The sequence below is a fragment of the Colossoma macropomum genome, unplaced genomic scaffold (genome assembly GCF_904425465.1).
Source record: "Colossoma macropomum unplaced genomic scaffold, Colossoma_macropomum, whole genome shotgun sequence".
Taxonomy (NCBI): domain Eukaryota; kingdom Metazoa; phylum Chordata; class Actinopteri; order Characiformes; family Serrasalmidae; genus Colossoma; species Colossoma macropomum.
In genome coordinates this window covers 21385661-21411931 of record NW_023494805.1, presented here as the reverse complement: position 1 = coordinate 21411931, position 26271 = coordinate 21385661, and the positions used below count along the sequence as shown (strand labels likewise).

General features: G+C 38.8%; 1 protein-coding gene across 1 annotated transcript in view; it reads right to left on the bottom strand.

Annotated features, from left to right (window-relative positions):
* Positions 1 to 26271, bottom strand: part of tnr (tenascin R (restrictin, janusin)) — a 238576-nt gene that overhangs the window by 130111 nt on the left and 82194 nt on the right. The window contains exon 3 of the mRNA XM_036597368.1: positions 1862 to 1925. The gene's annotated coding sequence lies outside the window, so the exon portion shown is untranslated. The remainder of the gene's footprint in view (positions 1 to 1861; positions 1926 to 26271) is intronic.

Here is a 26271-nt window from a genome sequence, read left to right as displayed (position 1 = left end):
CTGTGTAACTTTCTGTTAAACATATTGTAAGGTGTGTGAGAAATGTTTGTGTTAATTCTGGGTTATTGTTCTTCAGCAGTTATTCTCTTGGTTTACTCTGACACAGACTCCTATTGTGAAGACAGTGCTAGCCTTCCCTCACTGTCTTTATGTGTTACAACAGGAAGAACTGTTAGGAAACTCTCTTTGTATACAGTTGTTGATGGTGCTGATTGGTTGCATACTTTGGTGTTCAAACAATGCAACAGAAGCAGCTGTTGAGCTGCAGATTTCTCGGCTTAACTGAACACTAGTTGTGTGATGCAGCTGACTGACGAAGATGCACTGCTAAAGGCTATTATTCCCACAAGAGACTGGCAGTTCCCTTATTTTTCTCTAACGTTAGCTCCCTCAGTAACATCCTGGACAAACACTAACTCAGACTGTCACTGGCATTACTCAATAGCATATATGCGTGTCAGAAATTGCTTTGTAGTGTTGGTCTTCTCAATACAATAATGGTCTTGCGCAGGCAAATAGTGCGCAGGCAAATAGTGCAACAATTCAAGAATAACAGTTTTCAACATAAAATAGCAGAGAACACTGGGATTTCATCACCCACAGTATACAATATCTTTAAAAATTTTCTGAGAATCCGGAGGAGGCTCTGTATGCAAAAGACAAGGCTGAAAAACAATACCAGATGGCCATGATCTTTGGGTTCCTAAGGTTACACTGCATTAAAAACAGAAATGATCCTGCAGTGGAAATCACTGCATGGGCTCAGGAACACTTCCAAAAACCACTGTCTGTGAACACGTTGTCGGTGCTGCATCCACAAAGGCAAGTTGAAATTCTACCATGCAATGAAAAAAAACATATACAAACAGGATCCAGAACACTGCCACCTTTTCTGGGCCCAAGTTCATTTAAAACAGACTGAGGAAAAGTGGGAAAAGGTCCTGTGGTCCAACAAATTTATTTATTTTTTTATTTTTTATGGAAATCATTGATAAGGGACCAACCGGCTTGTTATCAGTTCAAAAGCCAGCAACCGTGACTGTATGGGGGTGCATTAGTGCTCATGGCATGGGTCACTTGCACATCTGTGAAGATGCCATTAATGCTGAATGATATGTACAGGTTTTGGAGCAACACGTGCTGCCATCAAGACAACAACTTTTCAGGGAAGGCCTTGCTTATTTCAGCAAAACAATGCCAAACCACATTCTGTACGTACTACAACAGCATGGCTCTGTAGTAAAAGAGTCCAGGTGCTAAACTGGCCTTCCTGCAGTCCAGACCTGTCACCCACTGAAAAAATTGGGTGCATTATGAAATGAAAAATATGACAAAGGAGACCCCAATCTGTTGAGCAGCTGAAATCCTATGCCAAACAAGAATGAGAAAACATTTTACTTTCAAAACTACAGCAATTGGATGCTCACAGTGTGGTGTTAAAAGAAGAGTTGATGCAACACAATGGTAAACATGCCACCATCCCAACTTTTTTTTTTAAATGTGTTACTGGCATTGTATTCCAAATGGGCATATATTTTCAAAAAATAATAAAATTTTAAATTTTCAACATTTGATATGTTGTCTTTGTAAGTTTTCCAATTAAATACAGGACTTATATTCCATGTACATATACTTTGTGGAAAAATATAGACCCTTAAAGACTTTATTCACCCTCTCACTGTATTCTGATTTTGCCACTGATCAGATACTGGCACAGTTTGCCATGCATTATTTATGGACAAGCTCTACAGAGTGCAGCATTTATCTAGCATTTATAATGGGAGTGAAAAATATTTAGGTTACACTGTACGCATGCATCATTGATAAGGAGAGGCAGAAAAAGACCCTGCTTTGATCTTACCCTAAAAGTACCAATAATAGTCCTCTTCTTTACCAGTCTAACCTCACTGGAGGAGAGCCAGCACCTGTCAACAGAAAAGGAAATGGTTTACTAAGCTCCCAAGAGCCAACAAGCACACATGTACACACATACACACACACACAAACCCCTGTTCATAGCCATGCTGTGATGGATTCTGCTAACATGAACCTCCTAGGCAGGCACTGAAACACATTAAACAATCTGCTTCATCAGAGCTCTGCCACTGATTAATACCATGACCACTTTTTTCCACTTGCAACATAAAAAGGAAATTTTATCAGTGCAGCATATCCTGAGGGATGGTGGCTGCTCTCCTTGGCTAGCTCAGATAGAGGCAAGGCCTCTGCCAGCTCTGGGGCACCAAATGAGACACCTTCTGCTTTGTGATTCCCTCTTAAACACAGTTGCAGACACACTGTGTTGGAAAGTGGAACCACCAGAATTTTTTCTTATATGGGTGGCCAGATGGGGCCTTTGAAAATATTAGGGCCGCACACCAAAACCAAAAGTCATAACTGAATTTTAGGAATTCTATTATGCTGTTGTAGCACATAGACCAGTTAAAAATTGTCAATTAGAGAGTTAAGAAATAGCATACTGAGATACTTTGGTTTCTTATTTTACGATTAAGGTTACTAATTATTTGATGTTCATTAGGGCTATCAAAATCGGCCAAAACCGACATTTGATTAGACTACACAAAAAACATATAGGTTCAAACCATTCAAATATATATTTTTGCGCATTACGCCCATAAGAAGGCAAACCAATACAACAAGAGTTGGGTTGTGAACTCATAACTACCACAAGGTGGTTGTTTAATTATTCGCTCATTTCAGTTGGACCTACATTTCATTTTAAATCCATGGCCCCGTTTGGCCCCCCGTTACTGGCGCCATTGGTGTTGGACCCTACCTACCTCTTCACAGAAGAACTGTCCTTATTTTTTACTATTATCCACGTTTTTGAACAACAGCGAAGACTTGAGAACAATCAAATTACACCAATAATTAAATGGCTATGTGCTTTCTGTATGGACCAACGGAGAAGAGGCTATAGGGCTCTTCCTTAACTGAAAATAAATTAATTCATTTCTTTCTTTTTTGTTCTTTTTTGTAAGTTAGCGCTGAAACAATGATTACAGCACAACATTTTGCCATCACTTTCAAGCCAAGGCAAGAGACTTTAATGTATAATGTATAAAATGTTAAAATACAGAAAAGGGAAAAAAACAGGTAAAGCAATGGCTATGATTAAATAGTTTGAGTCTGTGCAGCAGCAGCATCAGGAGGGTCAGTTCATGAAGACAAGGTTTGCACAGCATTGCACAGTGGGAAGCTCCTTGGTTCTCATATCTCTCTCCAGGCAAAAGATTGTGCAGTGTGTGAACCTTGCCAGCAATCGTTCGTGTAGTGTGTATACCACTACGCCGACCAACAAGCAATAAATGTTGTGTCCTGAGCTATTGAAAGCGGTGTCGCAGTTCTGACTTGACACATAAGACGTAAGAAATTTCTTTTCCAATCTTACGAGTGTTTCTTGCCTGTCAGTTTTTCTATGGTCATGCACATTCATTTTTGCAATACAGTTGCTTGTGTTAGATTTGATACCACTTCAAACAATTCAGCCTGAGCAAATGCTACATGCAGTAAACGTTTAAGTTTAAAGCAAAGAGGCACTTTAGAGTTTAGTTTAGACAGCAAGTATGCTAACTAGCACAGTAGTTAATTTAGCTGAAGTTGGCAACTAAGCTAGCTCAAGTTTTAGTAAGTTACAGATCACATTCTATATATTGTAATAAAACTTCAGCTGGATTATCTAATGCTAATGCTAGCTTACTTGCATATTTGCTATAAAAACTACAGACCAACCATTTAAGTTGCTTATCCTCTTTCATTTACTACATGTACTGCTTCAGTTCTGTACTTCAAACTGAAGGTTCTTCTATAAAAGGCATGTTATTTGAAGTTGTGTCAAACCTGACAAGATTTAGTAGAGATTTATTGGTGTACAATGCAATGACACACATGAAGTAACTTGTGGACATCTCTAGTAGCATTCATCAGCAGTACTCACATCGTTCTAAGATAGCTGGATTAATGGCCAAAACATACACGTCTTAGCAGGATGGGAGGGCTGGACTCACAGCTACCACAATAAAACTTCAATTCAGCCTTCTAATTTTGCAATTAATAAGGAATTTCATCTGCCTGCACATTCTAAATTCACCTCACTGTACTGCAATTACTAGTGGGTAGCCATAGAATCTAACATTACATCATGCACAGAATGAATGTCATTCTTGCTGACTGCAACACTTAACCTTTTACACTAAGATATTACAGGACACTTTTATTCCAGGATATCTGATACTTTCTAAATGAGCAAAAGAAAGTTTTGCTAATTAAAGAACTAAAATAATGGCTTATTCATTCAAGGTCCATGACCTATGTGTCCCATAATAACCCTAGGACATGTCCCATTGTACCTGAATCATTACCACTTTACTAAGACCTCTGCCTGGTGTGTGGCAGGGTGACCATTGGCCATTCATATTTTTTATTTATTTATTTATTTATTTTTCGTTAAATTATACTTTTTTCAGGGTGACCTAACTCAATACGTTTCTCTACCTCTACAATAAGTGTGATGTGCAAATAGTACAGCAGATGATGTTAAAAACACACACATTTGTGCAGTTTCCTGACTTTCAATTAACCAATCAAATCAATAGTATAGATACCAGAAAATGTATGTAGAACAACATGTTTAACAATTTTTTCATAAAGGTGAGGATTACATTTTTAAATTCAATTTTTTGTTTTGTTTTCATGGTTTTTATAGCTGGAATGTTGAGTGTTGCGTGTGGGGGAGGGGAAATAGACTTGATGTCAAAACTCTAGATGCAGCATCACGCTGCCTTTGCATGCTGTGTAAATGTTCAAATTTATTCTAATAGAAATGTAGAACAAGCTAGGTCTATGAAAGCTTTTCACTTTTTGAAAGAGCAGTCCTGCAAATAGAGCATATTAATGCTTTTTACAGCACAAGCTACAGAGAGACAAAAGCTCATATAGGTGCAATATAAAGGGAGTTCTTCCTCAGCACTGCTACATCCCCTGCAAGGGATTTATACAGTCATGACTTCTGAAGTACTGTATGCACACGTTAGTGTACTGGAATCCTCTTTAACATTGTAACAAGTAAGAGATATGAGAGAAAATGCATATATTATCTGTGTGTTGACAGTTTGCATAATGGAATCTCATGAGGTAACTTTCAAATGCAAATTGCATCCAGAGAGTGTGTAGAGGATTCAAAACACAAGCTGAGCTTGTGTTTTGAAAAAAAGTGCTGTATATGCAAAAAACAGGAACTGTAAAAATGTACACAGAAGCTTGAAAAAAAAAAAGCACAGAAAATAACAACTGGCACATTTTCATTCCTAACACTTCCTAACAATAAATTTAAAAAGTATTCCAAATGTACAGTAGGTTTGGGGACACACTCCTTTTCAAATTAAAATTTTCAGACTGCTGCTTTTCTATTAAACACAGAGAACACAGCATGTATTAATAAAAGTGTTTGTAGGATAATAAAATTGAGTGTTATGTTTAACATCCAGTAAAGATTGAATGAAAAAACAAGAGAGAAATATAATAAAGCACTGCTTAAAAATTGCTTGTCAATCCTATCGGAGAACTGTTTGGGCACGGCCCTAATATTCTGATGAGCACCCATGAGTCCAGGACTTCCATCCTACTTGAAACAGGTTCTACATATGCACTCTATGGCTCACATTATAGCTTTCATACAGCAGAATCTTAAAGAAGGTAAGGTTCTTATTAATTTTACTGTTGTTCCTGACAGATGCTGCTAGATGAGTGAGCTTGTTTATGCTTATTAGGCTAGCTTTAGTTTGTAACAAGTTTTTCTGACTCAAACACAGAGAGACCATAGAAGAACAGTTTGGTTGAAGCTGTGCAGGCAGGACAACCCATAGCAGCCTTGCGATTAGTGAGGATACTGCTTATGTATATATGACCCAAGATTAGGAGTGTTCAGTTTACATCAAAAGAGGAGAATTAAAAACAATTTGAAAGCTAGGTACCCCGTGTGTAACTAGTTTGCCCACTAGTTTTGGGATGAAAACTACTTGTTACTCAAGCTCACAGGAACATTTTGAACATAAAGAAATTTCTCACAAGTGTCTTCTAGAACGCTTTGGTGGAACTTGAGTTGCTGTATGCAGCAGCCTACTTTTGATAGTGCTGAGGGTGGTAGTGGGCAATATAATAATCATATTACGAGAAATTACATAATATACAATATATTGTCCTGAGGACATTGCAGATATCGTCAGTATTCTTAGAACACATACATCATAAAAAATGGAGAGCTAGACCAACTACTTTTGCTGCGTTCTGCCTACAAATTAGATTTTTCTTAGCTACTGTTTCCAGGCTAGAAAACCTTTGTAGAACACTGGTGGAAATCCAATCAAACCTAATAAGAAGCTACACTGGCTGATTAACTCTCTGGCTTCCTCGCTCTTTACTTTGCAGCTAACAAGATGATACACTGCACTCTAGTGTGCGTGTGGTAAGTGTCCCCAGTTACAGAATCAATCAAAGCTTACTTTATCTACTGAGACTGTGAAATTTGAGCAAAATCACTTGTTCTGCAAGCATACATGCTAAAATTTCCATTAGCTATCCTAGCTACCAAATAAACAAATATTCTTAAATGTGTTACAATACACAGTTAAAAGTTAAAACAGTCATTACAAACTCTCAAAATCTAGCTCACAATGTGCTTGTTGTGATACAATTTGACAAACTGTCAAATCGAATAATTGTGGAAAATAACTGCATACAGATTAGATAACTACAATTATCTCAAACAATTTTGATTATCTTAAATAACTGCAATCAGGCCATTATGTAATAATTGTGATAGGTCAATTGTAGAGCTTGCTGTTACAGATTAAACCTGCATTGTAACCAAAGAGCTGTTGAGATATTTGCTTATTATCTCTTTTTGTCAATCAAATGTTTGAATTTTTTCTATTTTTTCCTAGTTTTTAAATTAACTTAAAAATGTATACTTACAGTGTAGTTTGTTTCTTTTCTTTTTTTTTTTTCACTTTAACTTATCACTGTTGTTTTGCTGGTGCAGTATTTCTGTTGTTATCTAATGGAAAATTCAGAAAGCTGAATATTGTGGTATGTAGCGTGTATCATGAAAATGTTTCAAGTATCACGTTAGCCTATGCTGCCCACCACTAGATCAGGCGCTGTGACATCAGCTGCTATGCCAGCTGTGTGTCAGTCAGGGCAGTAAATGGGGGATTGAAAAAAGGGGGATGGAGCATGCTCCGGCATTCCGTGAGACACAGTGCCTCTCTGTAATTTGTTATCTTTTGGAAATCCCATTTCCGATGTGTTGATGCAGCAGATAGATTCCCTCACCATAACCATTTATCACCTGTCATGGAAAACCTGCTTCACCCTCTTTCTTCCTCCTCAGAGAAGAAAAAAAGGCTTTTTCAGTAGAGGCTCTTTTAAGCGTAGAGAGTTGCCTGGATCGAGCACAAATTAACTGTATTTTTTTTTCTAAATTGAAACAGTCATGGTGTCTGTTTAGTGTAAAAGCACTAAGAAGAAATGTTTTCCTGCTGACCTAAATAAACACTACTAAACATTAAATTAATGTAGTGCAAAGAAATGTAGGACAGAAAGGTACAAACATTAATGACTTAAGCACTAGCTGCATGCCACATTCACATTTCAAATGTAACGCCACAGTTTAAGCTTACATTTACAAACTACTTACAAGTCAATGCCATTTTTGTGCAGAGAGCAAGAGGAGGCACATTTTAAAGGCAGAGCTTTTGCATGTCACCTTAATTCACCACACAATAATGCCAATGAGCATGCCTAAACGCTGCTCTGCAAAAATCTCATAAACCGCTTTCAGAAGTGAAAGCCACCCTGAGGAACTAATATTAATGACTGTGAAAAATGACCAATTTTATGTTAATGAAAATGACTATTTCTGAAAGCATAAATTATTTTGTGCAAAAATCATTTCCATGATAAATGGGGCTATTCAATTTATAAATTAAAACATGATTAATTGCTTGTCGTGGAAAATAAAGGCAGTGAGCCTACTGTGCTCGGTGGGTTAATTGTAAGGGGGAGGGAGTCACTGATGCCTTCTGTTCAGGACTATGAATCCATAACCTTTAAATGCTACATTTTATGATGTACAGGCAACATGCGTACACTGCAAAACAACTGTGTAGTAAAGTTTTTTTAAAAATTCAGTTTGGAGACAGGATGCACTGTCCTTGACCCCAAAATAACCCTGTCAACTGAAAAGTCAAAAGTTTGGATACCGCTAATGGAATGCATGTTTTCCATAACTTTAAAAATATTTTAATCTACAACCTCATTACCAAAAAAGTTGTGACACTGTGCAGAATGTAAATAAAAAAAGAAGGCAACAATATGCAAATCATGTAAGCCATATTTTTAAAGGAAAATGTTACAAAGACAACACATCAAACGTTTAAACTGAGAAATTTTTATTGTTTTTTGAAAAATATGTCCATTTTGTAATTTGATGCCAACAACACGTTCCAAAAAGGGACATATTTACCACTGTGTTTCATCACCTTTTCTTTTAACAACACTCTGTAAGCGGAACTGAGGAGACCAATTGCTGTAGTTTTGAAAGTGAAATGTTTTCCCATTTTTGTTTGATATAGGATTTCAGCTATTCAACAGTTTGAGGTCTCCTTTGTCATATTTGTCATTTCATAATGCGCCAAAAGACAAATCTGGACTGCAGGCAGGCTAGTTTAGCACCAGGACTCTTTTAATATGGAGCAATGCTGTTGTAAAACATGCAGAACGTAGTTTGGCATCGTCTTGCCTGGGCTTCCCTGAAAAAGGTGTCATCTGGATGGCAGCATGTTGCCAAAACATGTATATATTGCTCAGCATTAATGGTGCCTTCACAGATGTGCATGCCACTCATGCCATGCACACTAGCACACCCTTATACCATCATGAATACTGGCTTTTGAACTGTGCACTGATAACAAGCTGAGTGGTCTTTAGCCTGGAGGACACAGTGTCCATGATTTCCAAAAAGAATTTCAAATTTTGATTTGTCGGACCACAGAACACTTATCCACTTACCCTCAGTCCATTTTAAATGAGCTTGGGCCTAGAGAACGTGGCAGCATTTCTGGATTCTGTTTGTATATGGCTTCTTTGTGTTTTAGAGTTTTAACTTGCATTTATGGATGCAGTGACTAACTGTTTTCACAGACAGTGGTTTTCAGAAGTGTTCCTGAGCCCATGCAGCGATTTCCACTCCAGAATCATGTTTTAATGCAGTGCCGCATGAGGGACCAAAGATCATTGCCAGCAAACACTAGTTTTGGCCCTTCCATACAGAGATTTTTCCAGATTCTCTTATCTTTTAATGATAATATGTACCGTAGATGATGAAAAGCAAAAGCTCTTTGCTATTTTACATTGAGAAATGTTATTCTTGAATTGTTGCACTATTTGATCGTGCAGTCTTTCACAGAGTGGAGAACCCCTCCTCATCTTTACTTCTGAAAGACTCAGCCTCTCTCAGATGCTCTTTTTATACCCATTCATGTTACTGATCTGTTGCCAATCAACCACCAGATGTTTTTTTAGCATTTCACAACTTTACCAGCCTTTTGTTGCCCCTGTCCCAACTTTTTTGGAAGGTGTTGTTGCCATCAAATTCAAAATGTATTCATGACACCTTTTCTTATAATATTGCTTTGCTGTAAAAGGCCTGCACAAAGGAGTCTCTCTCTATGCACATACACCGATCAAGGCATAACATTATGACCACCTCCTTGTTTCTATGGTCACTGCCCATTTTATCAGCTCCACTTACTATATAGGTGCATTTTGTCCTTCTACAATTACAGACTGCAGTCCATCTGTTTCTCTTCATACTTCGTTGGCCCCCTTTTACCCTGTTCTTCAGTGGTCAGGACCCCCATGGACCCTCACAGAGCAGGTACTATTTCGGTGGTGGATCATTCTCAGCACTGCAGTAAAGCTAACGTGGTGTTGGTGTGTTAGTATGTGATGTGCTGGTACAAGTGGATCAGACACAGTGGTTCTGCTGAGTTTTTAACACTGTGTCCACTCACTGTCCACTCTATTAGACACTCCTACCTTGTCAGTCCACCTTGTAGATGTAAAGTCAGAGACGATAGCTCATCTGCTGCTGCGCAGTTTGTGTTGGTCATCCTCTAGTCCTTCATCAGTGGTCACAGGACGCTGCCCACAGGATGCTGTTGTCTGGATATTTTTGGATAATGGACTATTCTCAGTCCAGCAGTGACACTGAGGTGTTTAAAAACTCTAGCAGCATTGCTGTGTCTGATCCACTCAGACCAGTGCAACAAACACTAACACGCCACCACCACATCAGTGTTACTGCAGTGCTGAGAATGATCCACCACCCAAATAGTACCTGCTCTGTGAGGGTCCATGGGGGTCCTGACCACTGAAAAACAGGGTAAAAGAGGGCTAACAAAGTATGCAGAGAAACAGATGGACTACAGTCTATAATTGTAGAACTACAAAGTGCACCTATATAGCAAGTGGAGCTGATAAAATGGACAATGAGCACAGAAACAAGGAGGTGGTCATAATGTTATGCCTGGTCGGTGTATGGCCAAGCTTAACAGCTTTGATCCAAAATCTTCCACATCTTAATTAAACATACAATTTTGCAGTGGTTTTAGTGAAGCACCTTTACATGGCCTGAACTAAACTACTTTATTTCCAGATTTTCTTATGTACAACTGCACAGCATGTGTTCCAAAAGCAAATGAGCATTTTGATCCATCTGCAGACCAGCACCAAAATGACGCAAATCTGATTAACTAAGCGAATCATTCGATCATGTCAGTGCATGTGCAACGGTGGGCGTGCACGGTGTGTGCTCAGAGAGATGTGACGCAAGCACAGAAGTGGGAATCAAAAATCCTGATTCTGAGCACATCACCCACACTCACCTCAAAGTGTTCAGTACGACTGGAGCTGAGCGCATGCTGGGAGAGAATCAGTAAACAGAATGAGCTTCAGGTCACAACCAAGCGAATAGAAAACTTAAGAAACTGTTCTGTGAAATGAGATGCAGGTAAAAGAAGCTGTAGCACTGCCACCACCCCGTCTGTCTCTTATTATCATCACCGTCATTCTCTCTCTCTCTCTCTCTCTCTCTCTCTCACAGAAATAACCCAAACACAGCAAGTCCCCTCCATTTCCTCTCTCATTAAATCTTTCTGAGAGAGAAAGAGAGACAGACAGACAGAAAGAGAATGAGAGAAGAGAGAGCAGTGTAAGAGAGAGGAGAGACCGAGTGTGAAAGAGATATCAAGAGAAAAAAGAGAGAAAGGGAGTGTGTGAGATTGTGTGAGACAGATTGTATGTGAACAAGATAGTGAAGAGAGAGATAGAAAGAGATAGATAGAAAGAGAGAGAATGAGAGATAGAAAGAAAGATAGATAGAAAGAGAGAGAAAGACTGAGAGGGGGAGAGAGAGAGAGAGAAAGAGAGAGAGAGAGAGAGGCCAAAAGAGAAAGAGAGAAAGATTGAGAGCGAGAGAGAGAAAATGACAGACAGACAGAAATAGAGCAAAACCCGAGACAGAAAGAGAGGGTGAAAAAGAGCAAGAGAGATAGTCTGAGAGAGAGGCAGAATATGAAAGAGATAGAGAGATTAAGATGGGGATAGAGAGAGCAAAAGAGAGGAACAAAAGAGAGAGAGCTAGCAGATCGACATCTGCAGCTTTGTACTAAATAACTGAACTGACTGAAATACATGAATCAGTTTTTAGCATTTCTATATAAGATCTTACAGACCATGAATGTAAAGGAGGCAAATAAACCCCATAATTGTATCTCAGGGATATTTTACTACAGAAAAAACTTTTCCCCTATGTAGCTTACACATGTGTTCATCACAGAGAAATGAAGCTTACTATCTTTAGCACGAGCTACAAAAGAAGGCAGATTACTCTTTTCAGCAGTGCAAGCCTAAAGCCTCAGGATCTTTTGAAGGCTTTTATCTTTGGTGTTTCTCTGAATAGCAACCTTCCCCTGAAATGCACGTCTACAGTTTCATCAATTCGCATCAGGTGAAGTTGAGACATCAAAAAAATCTTTTAAAAAAATGTAAAAATACCTAAAAATGCTGAAAGATAAAAAGTCAAACTTTGACCTGTGCCACACATGCCATCAACAGCATGTTCAATTTAGTACATCAGCAAAACAACAAACAAGCCTCATGACTTACAGCCGTTTTCCTCTCTTTCTCTGCTTTCAAACAGGGAGAAGAAAAGTACATCCATCAGAGGAAGCACAAAAGCCTTGATGGACAGAGTAATATGCTGTGTGCTTGAAGCGTCTTATTAAAAGCATTTTGATGGCTTTGTGGCTTGTGGTCTAAACCTCACTGTCTGAGGAGGCCAGTCGAAGCTGTCGAAGTGGCCCACACATTTTGCTGCAATGGTGGGAAATGTGATTTGTAATTAGCTTGAAAATTGTCACGTTATATACAATATGCTTTTCTAAACAAATCGTGGATATTATTATTATGTGAAGAGCAACTACCCATGGTTTCATTAAAATTTAAATGGACTTGGTGCAGTGCAGTATGTGACAAAAAATATTGTATTCATAGTTTGTATGGTATTTTTTTATATGTGGCACTCACTATTGGTTCTTTTGACCTGGTATGTACAGTGGTTAGAGATGACTAGTGCAGTAGCAGAGTTTTGGTAAGTAGAGAAAACATTCTACTTGAAAGCATCATTTGTGGGGAACAAAAGAATAAACAGACTGCTGTATCTAACCATGCCTCATTTATGTATGATACACGTATATGTAGGTGAAGGAGATAAAAAGCCATAAACCCAACCAGTGTTCCATCATATTTACCAGACATTCTTTCTCTCTTTCCCTCTGTCTGATGATAGTCTGAGGTGAGAAAAGGCTACAGAAGGATTTTCTTGGCGGCAACACAGAACAGAAGAGCGTGAGAGAGAGAGAGGAACTCTACAATGCCCGGTCAATCCCTATTTAACTCTTAGCACTGATGGATTGTCATTAAAGATGAGGAGTAGAGATTTATACTCCAAAAAGGAGAACATATTCTTAACAATACTGAGAGTAGCCTTCAAGGACAGATCATTCTGAAATATTTAACAAATTTATTCATGTTATTCTCAAGGCCATTATTTATTTCATTTCAACCAAAAAAACTAAAAAACAAAAACAAAATCAAAAAAACAAACAGCACTGCTGTGATGCAAAACACCATTGTTGCTCCACTTCTCATTACCGGATACATTCTGTAAATGCAGCAGTACAGTGTGAGCAGCACTCTAACTGGCATTGTGTACATGGCCTGGAGAAACAAAAGAAGTGCCACTCCCAGGACGAATTGGCACTGAGAACAAGCCAGCCCAAATAATCCTGTTTCCTATGTTCTAGTTTTTATAGCTGTGCAAATTGCCAGTTTTCCCCCTTCTTACATTAGACATACATGGCCTGAAGACTTCTTGGGGGGAGGGGGTGGTGTGGCCACTTTGCTGAATGCTAATTAAAAACCATGACACAATCAACTCAGCTACATTCAGGTGCAGTAAAATGCACAGTGAGGCAGCCTCCGCTCTGATACAGCAGAATCCCCTTTACTTGGCTGGTTTCTACAGTGACCGAACGCTGTTTACAGACTTGTGTGATGGATCTTTTGAAAAGCAGCTCCTTTTAGCTCTGCTTGGCAGATGGCAGCCCCATCGTTCTTTTCGCTTCAGCTGGAAGTCTCGGCTCTGGATGTGTGTGCTCCCTGTGGATCTAGCTCAAAGAGACAGACTCACACTCACACAAACAGCAGAGCCACTGGTTTCAGGAGTCAGAATGGATATAAAAGAGCCATGACTTCATCACACCCTCTGGAGGGTCAACAGTCAGAGATTTGGACTGACTGAGGCATTGCCAGACTGTAGATTCAAAATCTACTAGCTAAAATGTTTACAAATTGGACTTACAACTAAGGTTACATATGGGGCCTGTTTGCACATCTTAAACACTATTCCAGAGATAAACCTAACCTCATTCAAATAGTGCTTCTGCTGCAAGCTATATGCCGCAGAAAAGAGATCCAGAAAATAAAGTATCCTTGGTAATTTGTTTGGTCACTCTTCTAAAATGTGTGCAAATTCATGTCAACGAGGTAAGAAAGATGTCAAAGGTATGAGTATGAAGCCAGTTGTAATACGTTCTCCTTAAGATTCAGTTGTCAAAGCAGCTGTCTGAAGCCACACTAAAACTACCGGTATGAATTCCTCTGGGTAGCAGCAGTCATTCCATTCTTTAATACACATAGCCCATAAATAAACTGGCAGTTCTATAACATAGGAAAGCTGCTGTCACAACCTCACAACCTGTCATCAAATTGTCAAGTTAGAACAAGGTTGCCCTCTTTGAAAATTACACCTCAACTAATATATATCCATTTTCATCAAATATTTGACATTTGATGACAGACCTCTAAATTATGGTCCAAGCTTTGCAAACACATCTTACGATCTTATTATTTTCTCTGTCTGCAATGGAACATTGGAAAGCAACCCAAGGTCTCTACCGCTCAGGCCCGGTCGTAGCCTGCTGTGATTAATGATGCATTCAATCCCTCTCTGTGCTGTTGTCCGCTTTGGCGAATGGCACATATCACCACTATGTGGCTCTGACAAATATAGCTCAAAAGAAAGCAAGCCAATCACACCAATTACCATCTGGTCTCAGGTGCAAAAGCGATCAAAGTGGGTGGCCCTGCAGTTTGGATAGCCCTTCAGTATCTTGGCCAAGCAGAGCTCATAAAACCTATTGGCAGAAATGGCTGGCTCAGGGGACTCAGCAGGGCTTTGGGCTGATTTCAGGCTGCTTCCTAACAGGAGCGCTGAGTCCCTGCTGCCCATGGGACACACACAGGCTGGCCAGTGGCTGAGGATTCGCTGGCCCAGTTCTGAATGGAAAGTGGATCATATGGGTCCGTCCATCAGAGGAGCACAGCCAGCCAGGCCTGATGCAGCCTAGCCACCAACCAAACAATTTACAGCACTGAACCACATTAGAGACTTCATAAGATACTGAAAATATAACTAACAATAAAAAAAGAAGAGACTTTAACTCCAGTAACTTTGCAGAGCATGTTTAGCTTAGTATTGGATGCTTTTGACAGCTTGTACTAAATACAGAATATAAGAGTAGGCCATATTTTTACACTGGCCTAATAAGAGAGCATTGTCTGTGTCTTTTAGGCCAGTCATCCAGTAATATTGTTCTTATGTCTGAATAAGATTTTCTTGAGGCTGTTTTTTATAATTAGATGGCTAACTTCAGACATTGAAACACTGGAATCTGGGTGAAATAATATTGTCTTCCTTCAAGGAAGGTCACATCTCTGCTCATCATCTCTTCATTAAAAGCCCGAATAATGTCCAGCTGCTGATTAGATTTAATTTGCATCTCCAAATGAATTCTAGTCAGCTTCATTTGTATGAGCCATAACCAGAGGCAGTTTTCTAAGGGCCACAAACCTGTTTATACTCTGTAAACACACTGAGCTCTGGTGAGTGCTCAGGATCATCCAGCCTGCTTGGGATGGCTTAAAAAATATGAGTAATACTTTAATCTACTTTTGGAAATTCTTTGTCATGCCCAGTTAGATATGTGAGAACAGCTAATGTTTAATGACAAAAGGCCGCTCCATTTAGGACAGTCGTGCTAAATAAAGGTCAAAAGTAATCGAAAGTCGTTTTTCCTAGGGGCTGTTTTCCATGTATGAAAGGCTGCATATTCAACTAGGACAAGGGCTGACCACTTTTCCCCAAATCACCATAGTAACATGACCTAGTGAGCTCTCCAACCAAAGCACTCCACTGGAACTTGTTTTACCCTTCTGCATTGTTCCACTCTTGGTAAGCATCAAGAGCTATTGAGAGCAATGATGAAACATAAAAGTATTCATTTTTAGAACCACATTCATTATGCTCATCAGCAGCAGTCCTGATTGCCATGAACGCTAAAATCGCTCATGAACATCACCCTTTACCCACAGAAATGTGGATTCTTAAGGCCCAATCACACTAGCTTTTTGTCAGTGAAATTTTGCAAAGCAAAATTACATCAATTTCAATGTCACTGACTGCAATGAACAGAATCATGATGTCTTCTGGAGCAAAAAGTTTCTTGTGCAAAACTTTGTATCAAGTTCACCATTTGTAAACATGCATTGTTGACCACTTAAACCACTTTAGCTTCGTTAATCTCTGAAGTTGCAGTCTGCAGCACTGAAGATCCAAATGGAGGGTCTTCTTTTCAACTGATGTTAGGGTAACGTTATGTAATTATTTTCCCTGTAATTAAATAGTGTAATGCATTACAGTTTAAACTTTTTTTGTGATCAACTTTTTATTGCATTTTTCATCATGTTGTACAACATGGGTAAAGGTAAGGGGAAGGAACAGTTTAAACTATTGTAATCACATTACATTTATTGAGCTAAGATTTTCGTCAGTTGTATTATTCATATAATTAATACAACAGAATTTAAATTGCAACACATTTACATTGTAAAGGTCCTTTGTCTATCCATGTCTGTCCCTGTAGAAAGCATATGTGTGATCTTCCTGCAACAGCTGAGTGACTTTAATTTTTAGATTTTAAATTTGATCAGTAAAATGCAAGTGCAAGAAGCACCATAAACTCAAACAATCGATGAGCTGTTGAAGCATTTAATCAGGTTATTATGAAACTAATGGATAAAGAACTCTATGCTGAAGGATAGAGACCCCAATCTCACTTAAAAAGAACAGACATGCTTTGCTTTCTGAAACAAGCTTTATATTATATCCATAAAGATTTTACTTTGAGGCAGCTATTTTTGGACCACAATGGCTACAAACAGTCAGTCGGGAGACTGGACCTGAAGGTATAACCTTTTGTGGTAACTTTTTAAGGTTGGCATGTTAACTAGGTTGCCAACTGCACTAAAATGGAGGACTTTTTTCGTGGCTTAGCCTTGGTCACACCTTTTTTACAACACATCACAAACTCTAGCTTGACTTGCCAAGCTGAGCCCAGCAGGCTGCTGTCCGGGGTGCTGAAGTCACAGCCACTGGTGAGTTTCAGCACCCATGTTGTGGACAGCCGACCCCCACACTGCCATAGCACAGTGCCCCACAACAAGCATAAGCTACAGATGACTAGTTTAGCTTGCAAGGAGGAGCACCTGCAGGCAGTCATCTTTAGTCACTTGGTAGAAGGAAACGTGAGCACAACGCAAAATCTCTTTACCTCATAGCTCAGTTTATTTTGCCCATGCAGACATAGATGGTGAAGACACCGTCTATGGACCTGCAGCCAAATATGCTCCCTGCGCAGTGTTACTTCCTTTTCACTTTGTGGCACTTTGTAAATAAATTGGTCCCTTCGGGGCATGACTCCGGTCACTTCTGACTGTTTCTGTTTTTTGTGTTCGGCCCTTAAAGTCAGAAGTACCACAGGCATACTTTTAGAGGTCTCACTTTTGGAGGGAACCTTTACTTCACTCCAGTGAGCAGGAGGTGCAGAGGGTGGGTTCCAGTAATGAAGAGGTTGTGTAGACATTGTGATCTACAATACACATCATTTGCTTGGAAACAGTCTGAGAAATAAACTTCTGAAGTTTTGCAAATCTGCTCTGCTTTGTAAACCACCTGCATTACTCAAATGCACCCAAACTAACTTTGGCATCTGTCAGAAAGAGCTGTGAATTTGCTCAGATCTGCAAACAATCTGTCTTGCTCAAATGCACCCATACTAACTTTGGCATCTGTCGTGGACAGATTTGTCTCTGCTCCGTGTTCAGCTAATCCATGCAGCAGCTCATTTTCCTGACTGATTTCCCTATAGTACTTTTTGTTAATTGTGACTTGCCATGATTTTGGATGTAGTTTCATCCTGCTGTTTCTGTTAGCAGTCTAAGCCCTGACTATTAACTTCAAAAGAGCGTAGAGCGGCTTGAGCCTGTTTACACATAATTTGATTTGAGTGGTCCACTATCCACCAGAACACCAAAAGTGATTCATGACATTCCCACCAGGGGGAGTTTACATGAACAGGATAGCTCCTTCTCTTCTAATCCCTGCCAGTAATATCTCTCATGTTAATTACAAGGATATACTTACAGCAAGCGCACACCAGAGAGAACAGACTTGTTTGCAAGATACACAGCTCCATTGTATTGGACGGCTCAAAGCATCCATTCAGAACATTATATTCCCTTTGTAGCCATCAGCCTGGCTAAATGGTCTTGTGGTGAATGTAAGCTCTGTTTTGGAAATCTTCAAGGCAAGAGTCTAGTTCTCTTCAGGCAGTACACAGTCAAACTGTGCATTTATTCAGTAGCTAACTTTGGTTTCGCTTGTTAATTGTGCTGTCCAAGCCTAGTCACAGCAAAAACATTTTCTGTTGGTTTCAAGATTGTCACGCCTTGTACGAACTCCCTGACTGAAACAGACTTCATTTCCCAAGCTCCTTTGGGAGATCACGTGACTTCGAACTTCCCTTCGGAATCTGAGTCCGAAGTGGACTCCATTACCCACAAGTCAAGCGGGCATCATATGACTTATGACAAGTTCTCACACACCTATCAGAGATCTCAATCTCCTGAGTATTGACTGGTTTCACCTGTGTGCCTATGTCATGTGATCTGGTTAGAGTAGTATATATGCCCAGGCTTTAGCTAGTATGAGTGCGAGGTATTGCTTCCCTGAGAACATACTGAGTGTTATTTCTGATTTTATTATTCTGATTTCTGACCATTGCTTCATTTTTGACTCTGCCTTTTGCCTGTTCCTTTTTGTACTGTTGCCTGGATTTTGGATCTGTGTTTTGAATCTTTTTGCCTGCCTGTTTGACCTTGTCTTTTGTCTTGTCCTTTTGTTTTGTTCAACTCGTGTTATGATCACTTTCGTGATCCTTTTGCATTTCTCAGTTTTGACCCACGCCTGTATTTTGACTACGTTTTTGCCTAGTGTTAATAAAACCGATCTTATCAGTTTTATTCGCAAGCGTCTGGATTCTGCTGAATGGTTACAATGATGCCTTCATCACGGAAGCTCTCTTTATTTCCTAAGTAATGACTCATTCATAAAGATGAGTTATGCAAAGTGGGCAGATACAAACAGTTTCAGTTTTCAAAAACAGGACTGAAAGCTGCCATGGTAAATTATTAGTTTGAGATTCATCAGTCATGGGGATTAATCTCTTTTCCCAGAAGGAAAAGTAGTTAATTTTGCCTTTTAATGTACTTCTCGCATTAAGTAATGCCATCTCTAAATGCAGTCATCGTGTCTGTTAATACATACATACATACATCATCTAAACCGCTTATCCTTCTGGGTCGCGGTGGGGTGCTGGAGCCTATCCCAGCTGTCATTGGGCGGAAGACAGGATACACCCTGGACAGGTTGCCAGTCCATCGCAGGGTAGACAGACAGACAGACATACACATTCACACACACACTCACACCTAGGGGCAATTTAGCATGTCCAATTAGCTTAATTGGATGTTTTTGGACTGTGGGAGGAAACCCACGCAGACACGGGGAGAACAGGCAAACTCCACACAGAAATGACCCTGGTTGCCCAGCTGGGAATTGAACCCAGGCCATTCTCGCTGTGAGGCAACAATGCTACCCACTGCGCCACCGTGCTGCCCGTCTGTTAATAAATTAAAGGAAAATTATCAGTAACACTTTACTGAAGGGCAGCATTCACAAGGCTACACGAAATGTAAAAAGTCTTTCAGGACAACTGATACAAGCTTTATAAGCATTCATAAAGGCTTTTTTGAACAAGTGTCAGTTGTCAAGGTACTAAGGTGACAAACTGACAAAAGCACCCTTTATAACAGCTGAAGCTTGTTGGAATAAGCCTTTATACATGTTTAAGTAGGTTTGTATCAGTTGTCATAAATGGCTAAGGTAGGTGTCATGTAGCCTTATGAATGCTGCCCCTCAGTGAGATTACCAAATGACCTAGCATTCATAGAATTCATAGTTTTTGTACTGAACTACTACTAGGAATACACTTGTACCAGTAGGAATACACTTTACACGTCACTCTTAGTATTGTTCTGTTAAACATATGTTTCCGGCATCAAAAATAAGCTGTTAATAATTGGAATTCTAGCCTGCTCGTACTGTTTAGAAGCAGTGACAGACACTGAGGCAGCACTGTGGAGCTGCTACACTGGCAGTATTATTACTGCTTCCATCTGACACATTTGTGTGGTTTAAAAAGTTGAATTTCTTTCAAAGTGTTGACACTGGCATCTGTATCATTCTTCTTCTTCTTTGTTTTTTTAAAGCTGAACTATAAGTTTTAGTTAAAACTGAAAGGAGTAGTGATGAGTCAAGAGAGACAAAATACATGCTAAATTATGGTGTCCATGCGCTGCTGTGAGTCACCCTGTAAAGCCTAAAATTTCATTTAAAAGTCATTTAAAAGTAAAAGACAGAGTTCTTACGTAAATATAAACAGGCTCAAATAAAAGATTTGACTCAATGTTTAGGCCTCAAATGCAAAATCAACATTACACAAATAAATATGTAGAGAGAACAGCAGATGATTCACTTTGGAAGACATGTCGCTCACACAGTTTTGACTGTTTGACTTCACTTTGAGCATGAGTTTGAGTTTCTTTAAGCATGCCCACAATCATCAGATGCTTGGGGAAGAGGTCCGAAGAACAACCAACAAATGTTCTTCTGCACATTGCATGGAATTACACATTTCAAACAGAAAGGTTTTCTTACATAGTGTACCTTTAAAATGGCTCATAGAATACTTGTCCCAAAGCAAACTAAACAACAGACCTATTTAAAAGAGACAGAACAGAACAGATCAAACTTGTACAAGTACTCATTTCACTCACAGCATATAATGGAAAAACTAAATGGATAAAATCAGCCCCAGGGATACTACAAGGTGGGTAAGGTAATACAAGGCATACAAGGTAGCAGCTGAGGATGATTTAAACAATGCAGTTGAGTCTAAACCACAGCGTTTGCTAGCCAACATCATCTATGCATCACACTTACTTGGGGCTGAAAAGACAATGGACATTTAGTTGACAAATCCTCTGGAGATGTTGAGAGAAATGGCAGTGACCGACTCAAGGCTTTGTGGAGGAGGCTGAGCCAGGGACTCATGGCACACACACTGTAATAAAAGCTGAAAGCACTGATGCACATTAAACGTTCAACATCCATCACAGCTAGCCAGTGCGCGGCACACTGAGTTTACATGCACCTGTCAATTTCCATCAAGGCCCATCAAGGACATGGATACAGGCCAGTGGCTCGCGGCAGGGAATGTGCATTCAAACACTACAAGCCAGTATCTGTTCAATCTGTTATCATAAGGCTGCCTGGCAGGGCTGAGAGAAATATGTATGCTTGCTCCACTCCAAGGGTCTATTTTTCTAATTTCAAGTTCAGAAAAGCATTCATAACAACACTTGCACATGACAACTAGACGCTGATTTAATCTGCAAAAGATGAAGGCAAATTATGTTGCGTCAGGTCAAACATTAGAAGTTGCAGTTATAACAAAGGCATTCTGGAACTGAAAATATTTGTCACCCACAGCTTATTGCTATATATGTGTAAGTAAGTAGATGAGATAATTTGTATAAATTCAATTACTGCCATGTGCCAATATGCAACCTGGCAACTGAAAGTGCAGACTCAGAAGACGTACTTACATAATTACATTTCAATAGTAGATTGAATCAATAGTCATAACTCTTAAGTTCTAAGAGTTAAACTCAAGCTACAGAAAACTGCATTGGTAACTTGGACACAATGTCTTACTCTTAGTGATATATAAAGGTCTTATTTATGTTTTTTGTAAGCTCCCAATACACATTACATTTTAAATGTTCATTTTAAATCAAATCAAATCAAAATTCCAACAAAAACAATGAATTGTCTTTTCAGTACTGGATGCTCTGCAGCGCATTGCACATCAGACATTAGAAACACAATGCATGAAATGACGTTTGGTGCCTCTCATTAACTGAACATCTCACCACAAGACGTCCACTGGCAATGATGATGAGCCAAACTTCTGAAATGAGAACAGTTTCCGCAACAATCAAAACCGAAGGCACAGCAATTGTCTTCCAGCACTTTCATAACACAAGTTTGTTATTAATGAAGGCTGAAATGAAAAGGCTGCTAGAAATTGTTTTTACAAATTGCCCTGGAAGGACAATGATAAGGGTTAATTAGTATTGTTTTCAAGGTTTTTTTTTTTTGAGAAGGTTTTCCATGAGGGAAGTTATTGTTCCTTCAGATCCTGAGAGATTTTTCTAAATTATTAATATTGAGCACAAAGGATAAGCAATCTATATAGGGGCATTTTGCTGAATTCACGTTACATGGCATGTAGCCAGAAAAGAACACATTAATATGCAGTGCATGTCCTCAAACTCATACGAATTCAAAGTTATTATTTGCAGGGGGTTTCCAAGATTTCAGTCCAGAACTGATAAACCTCAGAACGTTCAATTGCAAACTGAAATATATAGCATACACTAGACAAAGCCTTTAAATAGATGTTTTAAGTGTTGTGTTTCACAGTGGCTCCTCATGAAGTCCCCACACGTCAGGCCAAATGCGTTCAAATCACACCAACACCTCTGAATATACTGAAGTGACAACCTGAATTGTTCCAATGTCTCACTTAGCTCCACAGTGTACTCTGTCACCTTCCTAATGTGAAACATCAGGAGTATAAGGTATGTTTAACCCTATCAAACCCTATCAATGTCTTCCTGGCAATTCATTCAGAAAATCTGTGAACTTGTAACCCACTCTGGCAGCAGATTTAACAATGATGTCTCAGTTAAAAAAAAAAAACAAATTGTGGCCCCTCTTTTTGGTGTGTGAGTCATTTGGTTACTGTTGCAATGTATAGACTCTGAGTGTGTATACACTCAGAACGGAATTAGGATTAGCAAGCAGTCATTATTGATTAATGTTTAATCAGAGTGACAATGAAAGGTGGCTGAGGTGTGACTTTCTTTCTCAAAAAAAGGTACTCTGTGATAAAGCATATAAAAAATACATGTTTTTTACTTATCAAAATAAATGCAACAGCACTGAGAAAACATTTACAATGATGTGTAGATTAATCTACAAAAATAGTTTAACTTTTAACAACAGTCTAATTCTTAGTCACAATTATTGCTGGCAATAGCAAAAGCATGGTGTAATTCAATATTAATAATTTGTCATGTGTGACTCATTGAAACAAGTGGAGCATTTTTGTAGAAAGTACAGTTTCTTTTCAGTTTTCATTGTCTGACATCAAGAGAAACACAAATGTTTGATGTATAGACTAGAAGCTGTTATACAGAATGACAAAACAAAATATATGAGTAATAGTAATGTCTTAATTACGTAATGACTTAAGGCTTAAATAATTAACAGTATTATAATGTTATGAAATATTGAGAAAAAAGGAAATTTCTACTGAAAGTGTAAGACCTGTTTGTGTATATGTGTGTGTGTGTGTGTGTGTGTGTGTATATGTGTAAATATATATATATATATATTTATATATATATATATATATATATATATATCCAGCTAAGGCTTCACTCAGACAGGTGTGACAAATACATTTTTGAAAGTGGTTCATTGGTGGAGGAGTGCAGGTGGTGGAGCAGATTCATTAATACCCTTAACTAGATAATAATGCCTTGCTCATTGTCAGGCTCTGCGGCAGGTAATTGGTTTTCATGGCCGGAGACTCTGAATTTACTTATCAAAAGGTGGCACTAACAAAACGCAATCACATGGAGTGTAATTAGACGCACAGACGTGTGTGAGACCCACTCCTTACAAGGCCACCTGTTCACTGCATTTATTGCGACTGCTTCTAAGATTTAGCTCACTTTCAGAACTACTATTGGCGTGTATCTCTCATTCCATATCTCCTTGACAAATAGTGCTAGATTCATTTCTGTAAAATTGACTTCATTACATAAAAAAAGGTGCAGACCTACAAGGCAAGGTTGAGTCAGTAATTCAGACAGGAGCTGTTGTAATGCCCACGCAATTTAAAATGGGCTAAAGACTATTTTGCTCTTATGGCAGGTTTCAGAAAGTAATGCAATTTATGGTATAAGGTTGAACCAAGAACATTTTCCTTTTTTTCCAATTTAGTCATAATCTCTTTCACCTAACAGAATTAATTTAACTTATGACACTATATATTTTAAAATTTACGTACACGCAATGTTGTTTCTTAAAATGATAGTTGTGATTATATATATATATATATATATATATATATATATATATATGCATATATATATATATATATATATATATGCATACATACACAAATATTTTATATTTATTTATATATATATATATATATATATATATATATATATATATATATATATACACACACACACACACACACACACACACACACACAAACAATAGAACACGAGAGGGAGTGTGTTATTGAAATAACATCATGGCTGTGATTTGGTCGCGATAACACGACTTTGAGTGTTCTATTCCTTTATACAATAGTTAAATAAATAAAGTAAGAAATAAATAAATTGGGCCATGAACGTGGCATTTAATGTGTTTTAATGTTAGCTGTTCCTTCCGCCAAATTATAGTTCCTTAAGTGGCAGCTTGTTGCTACGTCAGAGCAAAGAACTCCGCTCACTCGTTGCACAGCCAGCAGTTCGTTCTCCAGCTCCTTACACTAAATTCCAAAACTGTCATTACCACTGAGCTGTGACAGAAGAACACCTCACCCAAACAACCTAGAATCAGCCAGAAATTAACCATTCGCCAAATGTGTAGTCTCACGTTCAGCGTCTGATCAAATTGGACTGAGCCATAAAACTGCCGAGATATCAAGTTTAGCTCAGTTTTGTCAATTTTTGCTAGATCAATATTAAATGTTCTTTTGTTCCAGCGAGTCTGTAAAGCATTTTACAGCCCATTTTGTTAGGCAAATGGTATTCGGTTAATTTCTGGTTAATTCCAGGTTGACTGAAAAGCTTGCTCAGTGGTATTGAGAGTTTAGGAATTTAGTGTAGTCTCATCTTCAGAGTCTGACCAAATCAGCTGTAGGTCAAATGTAATCTTAAAAGTATCAATTTTCTGTTTGTGTGAAAAGTGGCTCAAATGGCTTGAGCGTCTCCTACAGCTGTCAAAGTCATTGCTTAGCAATGGTGTCTCAGCGCAGTGATACAGCGTTTGTGAAAAAACGTGATGTTATGGCAAAATAACAGCACGGTTAGAACGCTTCTCAACCAATCAGCTTGCGTGGCCGGAACTAACTGTTGTGTGTGTGTGTGTGTGTGTGTGTGTGTGTGTATATATCTTTGCTGATGGGTCACATTTTAGGTACAGTCCAACCAATACATCGGTTGGACAGTATCAGTATCGCCCAAAAATGACTGACGAGATTCAGTCTCTTGATGATGAAACAAAACTTTAGTCGGTTGTGCCACTGGGAGCCAATCTGAGTCACTCCTTGTTTAACTACAGTACTGTGCAAGCCAGGGACAACTCTTCATTTTCAGCCATTAAGTACAAGTTATCCTTTTTTAGACAATATTTCTGATGAGATTAGATATAAGATAATAATCCAGTTGTGTAAGGAAATCAAAGGAATGTAAAAAACAGGGAATGAGTGTTCAAAAAATGATTAAAAGATGAAGAGAAAATGAGACTCCGAACATCTGTGCAAGACCTGGCACCATACACCAAAACTGTCACATTCAGAACGGTACTTAAAGCTTTCATGTTTGAGAGACAGAAGAAAATCAAGCTCCCCTCCTGCTTCAGACCTGGATAAATGCACAGATGTCTATGTCCATCCTTCCACCATCAGAAGACAACTCAATGCAATGGGTCCGAAAAGATGTGTATCTGTCAAGAAGCTGAGTCCAGAGCTCAACAGTCACTGAATGTGTTTGGAATTTCTTGGATCATAAGAGGCAGAAAATGCAACCAACTTTACACATTAATGTGTATCATACAGGCTGAACTGATGAATTTGAACACAAAACAACATCATGGTAAGAATAATATCCTTCTGGGTACCTGAATTTTTGAGCACCCTCAGTCAAATGCTACACTTGGGATTAAAACATTAGTCCTTCATTATTTATATAAAACTAAACTAATTTATAGAAATATATATTGCAATCTACTATGTT